General features: G+C 38.3%; 1 protein-coding gene across 1 annotated transcript in view; it reads left to right on the plus strand.

The window, feature by feature from the left end:
* Positions 1–13,564: 13,564 nt before the first annotated feature.
* Positions 13,565–17,198, plus strand: part of LOC124160203 (cell division protein ZipA-like) — a 182,582-nt gene continuing 178,948 nt past the window's right edge. Inside the window, exon 1 of the mRNA XM_046535991.1 lies at positions 13,565–13,682. The gene's annotated coding sequence lies outside the window, so the exon portion shown is untranslated. The remainder of the gene's footprint in view (positions 13,683–17,198) is intronic.

Raw genomic sequence — 17,198 nt, forward strand, 5'->3', positions numbered from 1 at the left:
ATGTATCTGAAGCCTGATATGCATAAATAATTGGCTTTTAGGTATTCATCAAAATGTTTTTGATATTGCTCGAGAAGCTGATTAAATAATAACTCCATCTTGAATATACCATGCATCTGTGGGAGAAGGCACTTCAAATTATACACTAGCACCGGGTAATGAAAAGACTTTTTTATTGGTGGCACTGTCACAATAGAAGGCAAAACTGGCTAGTCACTGGCTTCGCGGGAACTGGGTTGGTGCTGGCGTCGACGAATATATATATCCCTCGCCCGAACAGTATGGACGGAGGTTCATGAAGGTTCCTTGTCCTCTCAAAGGTTCGCGCGAGAATCGAGGGAAGAGCCGAGCGCTGGTTGAATGGTGCCACACATCTTTTAATTTTTTCCAGAAACTATGGGGGGTGGCTGACCCCTTCATCTACATCTACACACAACCCTGCGAGCCGCCTCAATAGGGGTGTGATTGGGGGTATGGAAGATTTTATTTCATCAGCTTAACAAACTATGTTTACAATAAGGTGGTTTCCTATTATTTTTTGTTGCCTAAATCAAAAGATTATTGCTCATGGAGTACGCATTTCAAGCTTTTAGATTTTTAAATTACAATATCTATTTTTGCGATTAAATGAAAAGTGAACATTTTCAAGAAAGAATTGTGGGAAATTTGCGCCAAAATGCAACGGCTAAGTATGAATGCTGGGAAAAGCCCGTGTGACGAATATTCGAGCAATGATTTGATATTCGAATTCGAGAAATCTACTATTCGACCCATCCCTAGTTTAAATGTTACTACAGTAAAACCTCTATGTAGTGAACCTCTTTACATCATAAACCTCTATACTTCATACCACCCCTTCGGTCCCCTCAGATTTATATGTAAATTTATTGGCAAACCTCTACGTGTTGAACCTCTGTATCTTATAAAACCTCCACTTATCATACCAAGGAGATACTGCGGAGACAGCCTAACTACCTTTGCTAATCGTACCGAGACAACTAGAGACCATTAATGCAGTCGCGATTACGTACATGGAATGGCATTTTCAGGGATAAATGTTTCACCCTTATTTTTTTCTTATACACCTTTAATATGCTGTAATTTTCACGTTAATCACTACTTGTGGCCATGTTGTTCCATATGAGGGCATACCTAACGGTAAATAAGAAAAAAGGTATCCAACTATCCTATTCATTTTAAGTGACTGTTGAATTAAGAGAGATCACATTGTTTTCTCTCGAATCATGGTAAAAATCATGTGATAGCGCTCGCTTTCTGTTATTACTAAATATTGTTTAAACACATGAATATAATGGTTTAAAAGACGGTAGTGCCTTTCATTTCCGAAGGATATGAAAAAATGGTGCCAATCACTAAAACCTCTCTTTAGTGAACCTCCATACATTAAATTGCCCAAGTTTTGGTCCCCTCCAATATGATGTAAAAAAGGTTTTACTGTATTAACCACATTTGAAAGAATATTAATACAAATATTAACACAAGGTCAAGTTTTAATTGAAAAAAGGTTAACCGGTCGGTTTTGCCCCACTTTCCCCTACTAAGGTTTTCAATAATATGTGGAGACACATGTCCCGTGTTACTGTTGGGGCAAGATCGGTGAAAACTTGGAAGGTTGGCCCGTGAGACAAGCTGGATCACTTGCCATTACACCACCAAGAGCTGACGAGGATGGACGCAAATGCGACTGGGCTAGCAAAACAGGAGTCCAACTCCAGGGGCAAAAGCTGTAGGGGATGGAATGCTTTCTTTCGGGCTCCTTGGCAAGGTTTCTCTTCTCATGATATTCATATTTGGACTCGCCGATCTTTATTTTTTTATTATGTATATAAAAGAGAATATCTGTTTGTCTGTCCGCTATGCATTTCCATAATGATGCACAGATTGCAACCAAAAGTTAGTATGTAGGTGTATCTCATGCTCCCAAAGCCCATGGTGCCACAAATGGTAGTGTCCAACGAAGGGCGTACCCAGGCTGAAAACTAGGGGGGGGGGGGGGAAGCCATGGCTGTTCAAGTTGTAGGTAAGATTTAAGCATGAAAAAGGTGGATGAAATCCACATTTTAAGAATACTAACTGTTCTTTATTAGTTTTTAAAATCATTTGCTTGAAAAAAATTATTTTCCTTAAAGACATTTGCGATTTTTGCTTCTAGGGAGGGGAAGCTGCCCCCTCCTGCCCGTCGCTGGATACGTCCATGTGTACCCAACGCTAACTTGGCGTAGCTTTCTCATTACCGTTTGTTACGTAACGTCATACAACGCCTGTGTTTGGACATCCTGCCGGGTAGGCACACCTCTTGACACGATCATAGGGAAAACATAACCGAAAGGATTATTTTTAACTATTAATCCTTTTGGTGCAAACCTTTTGCTGGGATATGTGTTCACACGACGTTTTTGGTATGCGCACGTAACAAACATACACGATGATCAATGCTGTGGAGCGGGGAATAGACTGATCCCATGCGCGGTGTACGAAAATCGTTTTTTCTATTGCTTGCTGTTACATATGTATACCATCATCAAACCTGCTTTGTTGCTTTGCCTAAAAATCGTGCGATGTGACCATGAATTCCAAGTTTCTCACCTCTCAGGGTACTATACTTCCCGAGCAACGCCGGGTGGCCTGGTTGTGATAATTAAAGGCATGGCTCCGTAGCCTAGTTGGTTTATTCCATTCGCGGTTATTGCGGTAAAGTCCTGGGAGGGATCGAATCCGTAGTAATCACACTTTTTTCTTATTGTAAAAGATACATTCTTAACATCAGCGTAAACACAGATGACTCGATAAAACGTTAATTCTGAAAATATTTAAACGACTAAATTTATTAAAACGATGGCTGTATCTATGTACTTAGTACTCAATGTCCCAAATTCAGGTTTGGTTACAATTATTAATTAGGAGATATTGGATATTATTTAAATATTACCTAATTTATAATGTCAATTTCAGTGATTAAAACTCATCGTCATTGGAAAAAAACCTGAGAAACTTCTCTAGTATTACCCTATCTCTCTCACCCTATTAATTGGGAAGTAAATGAAGGAGGCAAGGGAATAAAAAGGACATAAAAAAGATTTGATTCCAAAACTCATTAATTCCAACATGCAATAATTCAGGGAATAAGGATTTTGGGAACCCAATAACACGTAACGAAAAACACCGTCAGCATAAAAATATGCCGATGAAGTTAATATTGAATTGATAACTTTTAGATTATATTAATCCTCTTAGGGGAAAGCATAATTATATAAAAAAATGAACTTTATCCTAATGATGCAAAAACCGGACGGTTCTGTATAATCGGTAAAAGTTTTCATCTTTGGTATCCTATTAAATGTTTTGTTCTAAAATGTCGGAAAACTTCAACAACTTGTAATTTCAAACATTTTCGTAACTTACGCTTATGGAGATACTTGCAGTACCTTTCGGCTTCGTTCCTTCGAGTTCTTTATTAGTTTTTTCAAGCAATGAGTCCCCTAGTTAATGTTGTGCGACACCTCTGACAGCTGAGGTTGACTAGTGATTTTTCAAACGTCGTATTCCGCACTGAATGCAATAATGTCACAGCATATATCAATATTTTCTTTAAAAAAATTATTCTCGGAAAAGGTGATCTATCAGTTTTCTATATCAGTTTTTAGTAATCTAGAATAAAGTAAACATAAATAATTAACGAAAAAGCCTTTCAAAGAAAAACAATAGTTCATTAAAAGAAAATATTTAAAAAAATTGGTTTCATATCATTTTCAATAAAAAAATAATTCATAAAAGCCGTTTATTATTCGTCGTTTAAAAACTTACACCTGAAAAACTATTTTTCCATGTCCAAAAGGAACGATTTTGAAAATTAAAACCAATAGCTGTATTTGAGCAACCGGATATTCTGGAATAAAAAATACTTTGGGATTGAAAGAAAAAAGGTTTTGTCCAGATTTTTTTTCGAATTTCACCCACACTGTTATGTCGCTTCTAAAAGAAAATGGGCTTCAGTTGCTGAGCAAGCCACCAAAAGTTAAAGATGCGCGAAAAGGATTTCTTCATCGTGAACCCGAAAAAAACATGGAGAAATCTTAAGCGTCCGTATCAATGCCTCTGTTAAATGGCAGGAAATTGGCTGGACAAGGACCTAACCCGAGCTCTGGAGGTTATAATTAGCGTTGATGCTGAAGGGCGTTCAGTGGAGATGGCATAGATAAAAACCTCAGTGGTTCCATGTAGAACAGTGATGGAGGTATTTCTAGACCCTTACAGATCACAGTTTTCTCTCCTAGTGCGAAAAATCGTACCAATATGAGTGATAAAAATTGCACTCTAATAATCTGAGGGGTCACAATCAATGTAGGAGGAATATTCTTCGGGAGGGTAGCTAGGGCGATATGCGGGTTGCCTATTCATACTGATATTTCGTTGTCAATTCGCACCGATCGGGAAAGCGTGCATTGCATTAAACAAGATACATATTTTGCTTGCATATTGCTGGAAGTGAAATTTATCGTTGGTTATTGGGAGATTAATTACATATATCGAAAATTGGAATGTCAGAGGATAGGTGCCCCTGGGCAAGTGGTCTCCTGTGCAGATTTACCGCTAGTAATTGCTACAACGGAAAAAATTCTGAGGGACTGAATCCTTCAAGCTGAATTTTTATGTCTAGCCTATTTAAATTGCTGAAAGCGCTGACTTAATTTGCCAATATGGCTGACGCATAGAGGATAGTTTAGTGACGATAAAATTAGTGTAATAGTATGAATCATCGAGCCCAAACAAAAAGCTTTTCCTAATGACCATTAATGCGTGACTCCGAGAAAAACACTATTCTTAGCAGGGTGGAAAGAAAATGTGTAATACATTAGACATGTAACTTCGCTAGAATTATTTTGTTGTGACTGTTTTTGCCAAAAATAATATATTCAATTAATTACAACGTGTAAAACTTACAATTTATGTGAATTTATATGAGGTAGACAGAAAAATGCAGTGACTATTATATATTAGCGAAGGTTTCACGTCGATATAAACGTACTCATCACTCACTCCAATTAGGAAAATCGTTCAACGGGGCAATCACCTTTCTCCATAAATGCATTTAACCTAAACCACCGACGCAGTTAATGATGAATTACAGCAATAAATCGCAACCAAAACTCATTTTACATAATTATAAATATATAAAATATGATATGATAGCTTAATAATGAAAAAATAGAAAGAAAAATCTGAAAATACCCCACAATGCCAATGATTTGTTTACGCGGTTTCATAAGGTAAATGCTCGTTATCCTCGAAGCTCTACTTCCAAATTCGGCCGATAGTTGGCGTCTGGATCCTATAATAGAGCGCAACAAAGCAAAATGACAATGGTATTATTTCAATTTTAGCATGAAATTTCAAATACAGCAGCAAAACATAATTCAGGTCACAACCGGATTGCAGCTTTACGTACACATTTGGGTGGCCAGCCTGATATTCTCTCCACGTTCTTAGGGAGAGTTTATTTCGCCCAGAAGCGTGGAGGAGCCAGGCCGTTGGATTTCGCAGAGAAGACCGGTGGTCCTCGGTTTGACGTGAGTGACAGCCGTCGGCGTGTTCTTGGCCAGCTTCCGTCCTCACGCCTCGTCAAACGCCTCGGCTGCGATCCTCTGTCACGGGCGGGGCTTTACACCAAAGTCCTCCGGAAATTGTATATTTAGGCGCTTATTAATAATCGCGGTCAATCAATGTGAGCGCGCCACAAGCAGGCAAAACAAAAAATAGGATGATGAAGGTTTTATTGAATACATGGTCGACTAATTTCTCCAGGCGTTTAATTATTTGCTCAGTCAATGGTAAATATTAACTTGATATTGCCAAAGTTTTGCATTTTCATTTGTGCCAATTTTTGCATTTTTATGTTTAATATTTGTTGATGGACCTTGAAAAGTATGGCGAAAAGGCGGTTACATGGTCTTTATGCCAAATGTCAAATGCCAAATGTCTCCTATGCCAAATGTGTTCCAAATTTTGATCCTTTTTTCATCCCTCATCCAACTTGCACCATCACTATCGTAATTTTCCCCCTATTCCTAACACCACCCGATGAAATTTACTATTCTTTGTTATTTATTTGTAAATACTGTTGAATATTTTTTGTTCATTATTGGTTACGTTGCTTAATATTATTAAATTGTTTCTCCTGTTATTGTAGTCCTCTGTAATTGGCCTCGTGCTGTTTTTGGACTGGAGTAAATAAATAAATAAATTATGGGCTAATTTATCTATATTTTTCTTAATGTCATGGTGGATAATGCGTTCATGATCAGAGAGGAGCTTAAGAGAGATATTTTATGGAAGAGATCAACGAAAAGGCAAGTGAAGAGTCTGATCTGAAGTGTAGCGTTTTGCGGTGCGAAAACATGGATTTATAGGGAGGAGGGCGAGAGAAGACTGGGGATTTCGAGATGTGGGTCTGAAGAAGAATTGAGAAAGTGTAGAGGATGGATAAGAGGAGGATAAGTTTTTGGACTCCATCATAAAACAAAATTGTCATCTCCACTCATATTATAATGCCTATCGACCCGGATTTTGATTGTTCAGTGCCATTTTCTAGGTGCCATGAAAATTGCACTGAGCTGCCGATACCCGGCTCGGTTAACTTCAAAATAAGTGTAGAGTTTACAATTTTTTGCTATTATAAGGATCAGTGACCTCTACTTCCATCATCAGACTGCCCCAAAGACGATGAGCAGCACGCTTCGAAACGTTGGCGACGATTGAGTTTTTAACCCGAGTCAGAGCCAAGGAAAAACCAATAATCCAATAAAGAAAAATATTGTCGAAAAAACTGTTTTTATTCGTCATTTTTAAACGTCCACCTGAATAAAAGTATTAATACCATCTTTAGAAAGAACGCACTGGGGCAGATCCAGGATTTCTTTCTGGAGGGGGGGGGGGGGGCACAAGGATACCTCGTAATACAAAACGAACGCAATGATAATGGGACCGTATTAAAAATCTGGCATATTTGTCTGGGGGGGGGTAAGTGCCCCCGTGCCCCCCCTAGATCCGCCTAAGAGAACGCACATGAAAATTAAAATCGACAATGTATTTGAGTAACTGGATATTCTACGTTTGATTATAATATACTACTATGGGATTGATAGAAATAAGTCGAAAATGGAGTTTCTGGCCAGATTTTTTTCGACTTTGACCCACAATGTGACTATGTTTCTAAAGGAATATGGACTTCTGTTGTTGCGCAAGTCACCGAAAATTAAAGATGCGCGGAATAGATTTCCTCATCATGAAACAGAAAACATCATGGTTTCTATCCCTGTCAGAGATATCTTATGCTTCCGTATCAATGCGTCGGTTAAATGGCAGGAACTTGGCTGAAAAAGAAACTAGCTGGAGCCCCGGAGGTACGATATAATGAGCGTTAACGCTAAAGAGCGTTCAGTGAAAAGGAGGTAAAAAAACCTCGGTGGTTCAATTTAGAACAATATAATACCAACATAAAATGCAATTCCTCAATAGAGCTAAGGGACTTGAGCCCTTAAATTCAAGGATTAGTACTCACACAATGATAACCTTACACGCACAGAAGCACACCCCAAGATTTTAAAATGCTTGATTATATGTTAAAATTGTTTCTTGCTTGATGGAAAAAAACAAACTGGAGGGTAGAATGACTAAAGATGCGCGAAAAAGATTTTCTCATCGTGGAACATAAGGAAGAAACATTCAATGCTAAATCCATGGTTAAATACTGGGGCCATTTTTTTCAGCCTTCGATAGCTCAGCAAAAACACCATACAAGCGACAGGCGGGTACTGCGCGGATAGGGCAACTGCGCGTCCTCCACACCACACGCTCAAATAATTTCTGACCATAAGTTGTTCGTTTAAGGCTGGTAGCAATTTCATTAACTGCACTGCCTCAATTGATTCCCCCGCTAAGTGTGCAATGCGGAGCGACAGCCAGAAAACTCGTCGGATGGCTTCGGTATTGGCATGTCTTGACCTTTATGCCGATGAATGTGAATTTTTTCAATGCACTGTGGCTAGAGTGTGAAAGAGAGTGAAAAATTACGCATATCCCATTAAAAACAAAAGAAGAGACATGCTGAATTCTGGAAGTGTTCTGGTCCATGACAACGCCCGTCATCTCAGCGCCGATGCAACCCAACTGCTCCTTGAGCAATTTCAATGGGACATTTTCGATCACCCGCCGTGCAATGCCGACCTAGTGCCGTGTGAATTCCATCTTAAATATAAAATAAAGATGTGGCTACTAGCGTTTTCAAACGGGTGATGAGCTTCAGGTCAAAGGCAAAAATCATTGGAAGTCATTGGCGGTAACATCCTATGAAGAAGGCATAGTAAAGCTTGTCCACAGCCACGACCAATTCCTCAATCGCCGAGGCGATCATCTCAAAAGAACACCACAAGTGAGCTCAATAGTTAACTATGAAATAGTTTTTAATCAATCATTTTATCTTCTGTTCGTAGCCCATCGGAGCTTGAAAAAAAACGGTCATCGCATAAACAACAAATGGTAATTTCCACACTTTCATATGTATAACTCCACTACTGAACATTATTTCGACTCTATGTCATTTTCAAGGTGGGAAGAATACTAAGGGAAGGTTCTCTAAGAGCTATACAGAAGATGTGATGCTGGAAGTAAAGAAGAAGAAGTAAGAGTTAAAGGATTAGCTGATAGGAGGGAATTGTTAATTCTGTTTAAATTAAATCAGAACTTCTGACCGATGATAATTTTTGACAGTGTAAATTTTAAGTTTTCCTGGATATCAGAAAATTACTTAAACCACTTATTTTTTATCAGAGCGCGACCCGGGTTTCAATGAATCATCATCATCTTCAGATGCAAATTAAATGAATTATTAATTTGCGCCTGAAGATGATGATAATTTTATTGAAACCCGGGTCGCGCTCTGATAAAAAATAAGTGGTTTAAGTAACTGTCTGGTATCCAGGAAAACTTATAATGGAATGTCACAAAGAAAATCAAGAGTTAGTGAATTTTGTTAGTGTAAATTTTGCTTATATGGAGAGACTTTGCAGTCAGTCAGTCGAGAGTCAGCGATTCTGATCTTGATAATGACATAGAGTGTCGAAACCATGGTTGGTAATGGAGTTGTACATATATTACAGTGTGGAATTACGTTTATTGTTTTTATTTAATCACCGATACATCGCATTTCCACCACGTCAAGTATGAAACCATTTCATACATTCAGTGCTAAAGTTTGCTTCTCTCCAATAGCAATAACAATCTTCGAGGTGCTTCTTCATCGAATGTGGTGGTATTTTTTCATGAAAAATTCGGTAAGGATATCGAGGAAACCTTAAATGTAAGCTCCTTTTGAACGCTATGTAATCCCGGGTAATTGGCCTCCTTCCCACTGGCTGAAATTCCTAATCTCATCCTCTCTTGTCAACCCTAAATTCTTACCCAATTACGTCATTACTCCAACCAAGTCTTCCGTTAACATGCGCTACCTTCTAACACTTCCTCTCACCCTTTCCTACTTAATCCGCATGCCGCAATTAGAAAGCTTAAACCGAGCTGACCGGGGAGAAAGATTAATTCAAGTAGTAAATAAAATACCAGGGGAACAGTGAACTACGTTAAAAATTGCTCCGCACGTACACATCTTTAAGAGCGTACCAACTTTGTGAGCCAATAAGAACTCAGATGCTACATACTAATATTGGATGGCTTGATTCAATCAAAAAATACGTTTAAAAAATATTCACAAATTTTATGAAAAAGTAACCAATTTTACATTTGGAAATTCATTGTAAAGGGCTGAAGAAGTTTGAGTAATAACGAAATTACTTCTTCTTTAAACAGACGTCATTCCAAAAAGTTATATGAAATTTTCTCAGATGATAATTTGTGGAAGTTGTTGATCTTTATGATTATAAGGTTTATTATTTATAATCATAAGATATGTTTTCGTAATTAAAATTATAACATTGTTGGGTTACTTCAGAGACAAGAAAGATGGATCCACAAACGCTTGAGAAAGAGCTGGTGGATAGCTTATGTCATTACAAAAATTGATATCGTGAATAGTATAATAAAGGGATACATTAAAGAAGTCCCCGAGACAAGTATTTAGAAAGATACAGGCGAGAAGAACTCATCATCGTAAGTCAACAGTCTGAATATTGACGCATCTTTCCACTCCACTCTCCTGTATAGTTATCATTTTTTTAGTAAAAAATAAATATTTTAATTTTATCTTTTAATTTGATTCGTTCATAATATTCCGTATAATAAATAAGTTACTAGAAAATATTTCTTAATGAACTAAACCTGGTGATGTGGCCATTGAGCTGAAGAAAAAATAGTAAAAACTTAAAAATAAAAAGAGTCACATTTCTCGAAACAGCCATACTTTAGAATAAGATTTCGCAAAAATAGTGAGTAACATAAAGCAGATTATGCATCAGGTTTCATTGAGATTGTTGAGGGTCTGGGTGAGGCCGTGTGCATCGAAGTGAAATGACCCTTTGATGAACTAAATGAACAGGCACATGATAGCGAGAAATGGAGAGGTACCAGCAGCGAATCTATCCCACGATTGTAACGAGACTTCACTATGGCCGGAAAGAATCTGAAAATTTTGATGGAAATGGGGTATATTTCGGGGGAGGGTATGCTCATGCTCCGAGGGCAGCTCTCTAAAGCCTTGAATTGTAATGTGTTTTCTTGACCTCTTGTTTAACAGTAAATCAGATTCTTTAATGGTAGGTCTTGTGTCGAAAAAAATAAAATACAATTATTATTTCAAACCACCATCAGGGCTGTGAATGAATAAGGATATAATATTGAGATACAAATAAAATGTAGGGTTATCATAATATTTGACCATAATTTATAGTATAATCGAAAAAGAAACAAATTCAGTGGTAATTTAATAAACACTAATCTAGAATTTTGCTAGCATTAAGGCCTACGTCCATACTATAGTCATTTATTCACATATAGTCATGGTAAGGTCTTTTGCAGGATACGACAGATGGCTAGGGATTAAATGAATGGATAAATTAAGAAAAAATATTTCGCCGTTAGCTTGCTTCAGGGATAAGAAGTATGGATATCGGAAAAAAATGGATACAGGATAATTTATCAAGGTGCTAAGAAAGTGAGCCAGAGGTTAAATAAATGGATAGGTTGATCATAGGGACGCATACAGAAGAAAGGGAAAATTTTGGATCGCCATTTGCTTGAAAAAAAGCTGATGGACAGGACATGTCATTAAACACTTTGCGCTATCAAGAAGGGTTAGGAAAGGGAAGAGTTTAGAGAAACCCGTCGTCGGCATTAGCCTCCTCTAAAAGAAAGGCGCCTAGGGGATCACGGCTTAACATCCCATCCCACGGACGGAGAGCTGAACTTGAAGTGCCCTCCACTTAAGACTCCAGCAGGGATCGGGATGTCTATGATTGTCTCTGTCATCGCCGGGATTTCAACCTGGGGCCACGGGGTGAGTAGCCAACACCCTAACCACCATACCAACCCGATTCCCTCGCAGTTAGATCTTTACGTACCAGAGGAAGAGGACACCATTCCGAATGGCCAGATATGCGAATAAAATGAGTGTTTTATGTTTTTTTCTTGACCTCTGGTTCTACAGTATATCAGCTTCTTGAAGTGTATGTCTTGTGTTGAAAAAAATAAAATGAAATACAATTATTATTTTAAACCATCATCAGGACTGTGAAGGAATAGGGATATAATTTTGAGATACAAACAAAATATAGGGTTATTATAATATTTTATAATAATTTATAGTATAATCGCAAAAGAAAAAATTCAATGGTCATTTAATAAAAAAGAAACTATAATTTTGCGAATCAGAATTTTAATATGGACCCACACTGTGTGTGAATAAGGTGCAATGTATTGCAAAGTATATTATAATTAAAAATAGAAGGATATTTAAAAACGTAATTTTAACTTTCCTTCATCTAAAAAAATACTTTCCCTGAAGATTTAATCCTTTATTATGCTAGTAGGAAATGTATCACATTAGATTTTGACACCGTTACCGCCAATGCACCCATGAGGCTATGGGTCATTCTGTGGAAAATGTTTGCTGAATGTATTACCAAAATATTTTAAAAGGATAGCTTGAGTCGACCGTAGCAACGAAGCACCTAAATATCTTCATTTTGAAATAAACACTTGCAATTTTCCACGATTATAAAATTGATAACGACCCAATGTTACACCTTGAAGATGATGTAGTAACATCATTGAAACATAGGTCGTTATACATTTTATAAACGTGGAAAATTGTTAGTGTTTATTTCAATATGGACAAATTCCATTTCATCACGCTTGAATCTTTGGATTTTATAAATTTCTTCAAAATCGCAAGCAGAAATAGGTTTGCCCATGCATTATAGAAATCCGAATGATATCCAGCCAGGAATTTTGTTCGGGGATGGGGGTAAAAGGGGGGAGTACAAAGTAGAGGGTTTTAAACTAATTTTAACACTTTTCATAATCGAAAAAAAAATCATTTTTCAAAGAAAATTTTTGTAAATGCATGACTATTTAATATTTGGTTTTGTTTTGGGATTCAAAGTTAGTGTGCTTTTGTATTTCGGGGGGGGGGGGAGTCCGGGCCCCCTCGCAGTGGCGCAGCGAGGGGGGTTAGGGGGATAAACCCCCCCCCCCCAGAGCTAAGAATTTTTAAAAAGTTCAATCCATTTTAATTAATTGGATTAATATTACTTACAGAATAGTGTAAATAGTAATAAAATATCCCTCCGAAAGCCTTAAAACTCACCATTTTGAACCACTTATCTTGAAATTTTTCTAAAAGAGTGCTCCCGCACCTTCCGCCTACCCTGGCGGGTATTCCACACCCCAGTATTAGTTGTGCCTAAACATCCCCAGTCTGGATTCCTAGCTGCGCCCCTGCCCCCTCGGACCTCCCCCCTAGCTACGCCACCGTATCAAGCTCGCGTAGAGTATCCACGCGCATCAGCTCGGCTATTACGCCTCACTTAACTCCCATCCAACAGATTTCTCCCACCTTCTCCGCTCGTCACTTGACCAGATCACCGCTCACCCCCGCTTAAACCCTTGGAAACGAATTAAAAATTACGTGAAAAAACAAAAGACTGAGGAAAAAACGTGCGAAGCATCCTTTTCGGGACGAAGTGGCGTGGGAGTGTTTTTCAAAGGGGAAGGGGATGAAGATACTGAGGGGTGGGGGCTTTAAAAAAAATCCACCGGAAGACTCTACGACGGAAACTTCTTTTTTTCCCCTATCCCCACATCTTAAACAGCCTTTACCCTACAGAAGAGCGGCCGGAACCAAAATAGCCCCACCTTCCCCACCTTCCTTCCAGCGTCTGTTGTATCCTTAAGACTCGCATGCCCCCTCTCCTCGGAGATTCCTTACCCATCCCCTCCCCTCTTCCCCCCTTCCAATAGCGCACACACCTCTGCTCTAGCGGGAAGGGGGCGGGGAAAGCGACCTACTCCTACTCTTCCGATTCTATCCTCCCGTCGGCCTTTCGCGCCATTCCACACAAATTCACGGTCGCGCCCAGCCACCGAGAGAGTCGTGTGCCGAGCAAGGAATAGCCACGAGGGAATAGCCCACGGGTCCGAGGAGGCGAAACGATCAGGTAAGCGAGTGCGGTAGTCCAGCGAAGAAAACAGTCGAGTAGCGATCGTGCGCAACATGCAACATTTCGGCTGGTGTTTTTTTTTAGGATTGGTTTTATAATGCCTAGTTAGCATTAGTCGGAACGTGATACTGTCGTAACCTTAAATTGAGAATATTTGAATGTCAAACCGAAACAAAGCAGTTCAGATTTACTTTTAGTTAAACAGAAGACCGAAAGTAGACGATATAGTCAAATCTGATTTTCATGCTCCGGAAAAAAACTTAATTAGACATTATGAAAGCCGGCCCTTAGTGTTTTGACATTGTTTAATAGCATGCTCGATGGCTTCTGGTTTACCATTAGTGAACTTCCTGAAAATCATCATGACTGATGTTTTTTTTAACTTAGTGACTCCTCAATAATTTGTTCCCCCACAATCATAATTTTGACGGTAAACTGGCATTGACACATAAAATTTCCTCAGTATTTTGAAGAACCGACCAGGAAATCCTTATCATAACCAAGGTGGAGATGAAAGGTACTTGAAGAAAACTAGGTCGTTCCAATAAAATTGGGTAAAATTTCACCAAGTTGTTGCTGTAATGATGGAAGTTAAATTATTTCCATGAATATCGCCTGATACTTGGAAATCTTGACGGTTAAGGTTATCGTTATTTTAAAATATTGAATTACGGCTTACTTAAGTTCGAATGTTGTGACAGAATGTAGTTAAAAATTATTGAGAAATAAAATAAGTTCAATTGTTACCTATGATGACTTCCGGTGTGCTGTTACCGAAATATGGGTTCTGTGTTCGTAATTTTCTCACTTTTGTGCTTTTTTTATCCCGCATAGGTTTTTGTGTGCTCCTTTTTTTAGCTCTGTATTTTTTAATGTTCTTTTTTTGACAGAGAAAAAGATTTCTACTGGTGCGAATAAAACCTACCTCAGGATTATGCATTGTAAGCTCGCGCCCAACTGACATCCGAATTTATATAAGGTCAGAGAAAGCTCACATTTTTTGACTCATTTAGAAAGCGAAGGTAGGATGGAGAGAAACCCGGCGACGTCATTAGGCAGATTTAAACTGGACCACAAATCAACGTCTCATCCAACGGCCGGAGTGTCGCACGTGAAGTGCATCGATTCAGGGATTCCTTTGATAAATCTCTGTCACCCTACGATTTCGAACCTGATATTGTAATTTGAATCTAGGGCACACAAATTTGTTAGGGCACTTTTTTCCTCAGAAAAAATGTGACATTTTGAAAAGACTGATAACATGTATCGATATTGAAGACGTTTTAAGATGATGTCAGATCTTTTCCTCTCAGATTTATTTACCTAAAATTTCGAAATCAGGAACTGAACGAAAGGTTTTATTGAAAATATATTGTTGTGGGTTGCTTATGATTTACAAAGATGAAATCAGGTGGCACCGAGTCAATTCATCAATAAAAATATTCTATCAGTCGAGGCAGGCCTACATGGAGCATTTAGCATATTACTCCTGCTTTCCCCACTCCAAACATTGTATTCCTCTCTTCTAAAACTATTATCTCTTCGGGATTTTCTTCTCTCTTGAAAGCTGATGAAAAGTCTGCGCAAAGGTATCGCATAACATCCTCAAGAACCTTGCCGACTTCCATACCGTTAAATGACGCCCGCTCTTAAGGGCTCGTTTGATTGTAGGCACTCTATGCTTCAACAGAGAGATGGTTGGTAGGGTTTCCAACTTCCATTCCAACAGTGTTTTTTACGTGACACCATCACGTGGACTACCTTTTCTCTGGCTCCTACCCCTCGACCTACCTGGCATGGATGGCCTTATCATGAGTACCTAATGTAGAATTACCTGAAAATAGCTCTAGGGGTCATTGGAGTGTGCAAGCCTATCCATCCCGCCGAGAAAAGGAAAGGTCTAGATCGATAAGAAATTGGGCTTAAATACCTCACTGAAGTTTTAATGCAATTTTTCATCAATTGATACCTTTTCACTTAAAACTATGAAAACTTGAGCCGAAAAAAATCGAGTTTGTCGTGTTTTTGTAAAATATTTAAACTCTCTATGCACATATTTTGACAAATGATATTAATCCACTTGGAAATAAAATATCTATAATATTTATTCGGGTTAGCGTCTTCTTCCGAGCGTTACAGCGCGCTTAGAGAAAGAAGTATCGACAGCAGGTGTCTACCCCTGTCAAAACTCGGGCCGACCATATGATTGTCGTTCAGCGTGACGCCTCGCTCTCTTCAATTGTCGAACAAACTGACGCAAGAGCTGGGCGAAAATAGGCTAGTATTTAGGTGCAGTGTTATTTTCCGAAGCAGTGGTTTTGAATCGAGGGTTTTGAGAATAAAAAGAGGAATTCGATGCCACTGGAGTCACTTGGCCACATAGGTCACGGAAGAGATTCAACCATCTGCTTTTCACTCACTCGGTGCTTCAGACCGAGGGCTGGTGAGGTTAACGCTCATCTCAGGCCAATTGATTAACCCGAATTAAATTAAAATAATTTTAGTCAAGAGAACGTAAAATTGACAATAGATCTAAGAATAACCTTTTGCTGTGTATTGGTAGTTTTAGCTCTCATTAGGTCAACTATAAAATTGAACCACACATACACACATTTCACTATTTTGATTAATAACTCGCCATATATCCTCACTGAAATATACAGCTATTATAAATTTAAGAATAACCTTTTGCTGTGTATTGGTAGTTTTAGCCCTCATTAGGTCAACTATAAAATTGAATCACAAATACACACATTTTATTATTTTGATTAAAATCTCGCCATATATCCTCACTGAAATCTACAGCTCTTACTAAACTCGTTTAAAAAGATAAGGTAAAAAAATAGGCGGAGGGTGATTTTTTATTCCTAAATTTGCTTTTAAACAAGTTCAGACTGCTTTGATCGTCTACCTCGTTCAATCCTCCAATTGAATTCATTATTCCTGATTTGTTCCGCTACGCAAAACTTGGGAATAATTAGGAAAAGTATTTCCCACGCAAATATTTTCGCAATCATTTTCTACTTAATACTGTCATTACAGTGGAATTTCTGCAGATATACGTTTTTACCAAATATGCATTATAAGATATTATAGCTGTGAAAACGACTTGTTTTGAAATGAACAGTGTGAAGCTTTTCAAAAATCTTTAACATTAGAGCGTCAATTTTTTCCACATGGGACTGCTAAGAATTTTAGAGCTTAAATGTGTGTTAGCAACATCTAGATAACTGATGATGAGAATACAGTCACTGTAGATATTGCATCGGGCAAAAACATTGCATTGAGTTGAACTCGAACGCATGGATAGAAAATAGGTTCGGTTCTATTTCTGAGCATTAGCTCCACGAAGAACTCGTTCGACGAATGCATAATATAAACAAAGGATTCAGAATGACGAACGTAGAGGCCATTCTGAATAACAGTCCTGGTAAAATACGTGCTCATCGTGTTTCTACGGCAAGTCAGAGGAGAAAGAATGTCATTTTGAACTTCATGATGAACCATCACATT

Source organism: Ischnura elegans, chromosome 6 (assembly GCF_921293095.1).
Source record: "Ischnura elegans chromosome 6, ioIscEleg1.1, whole genome shotgun sequence".
Classification (NCBI taxonomy): domain Eukaryota; kingdom Metazoa; phylum Arthropoda; class Insecta; order Odonata; family Coenagrionidae; genus Ischnura; species Ischnura elegans.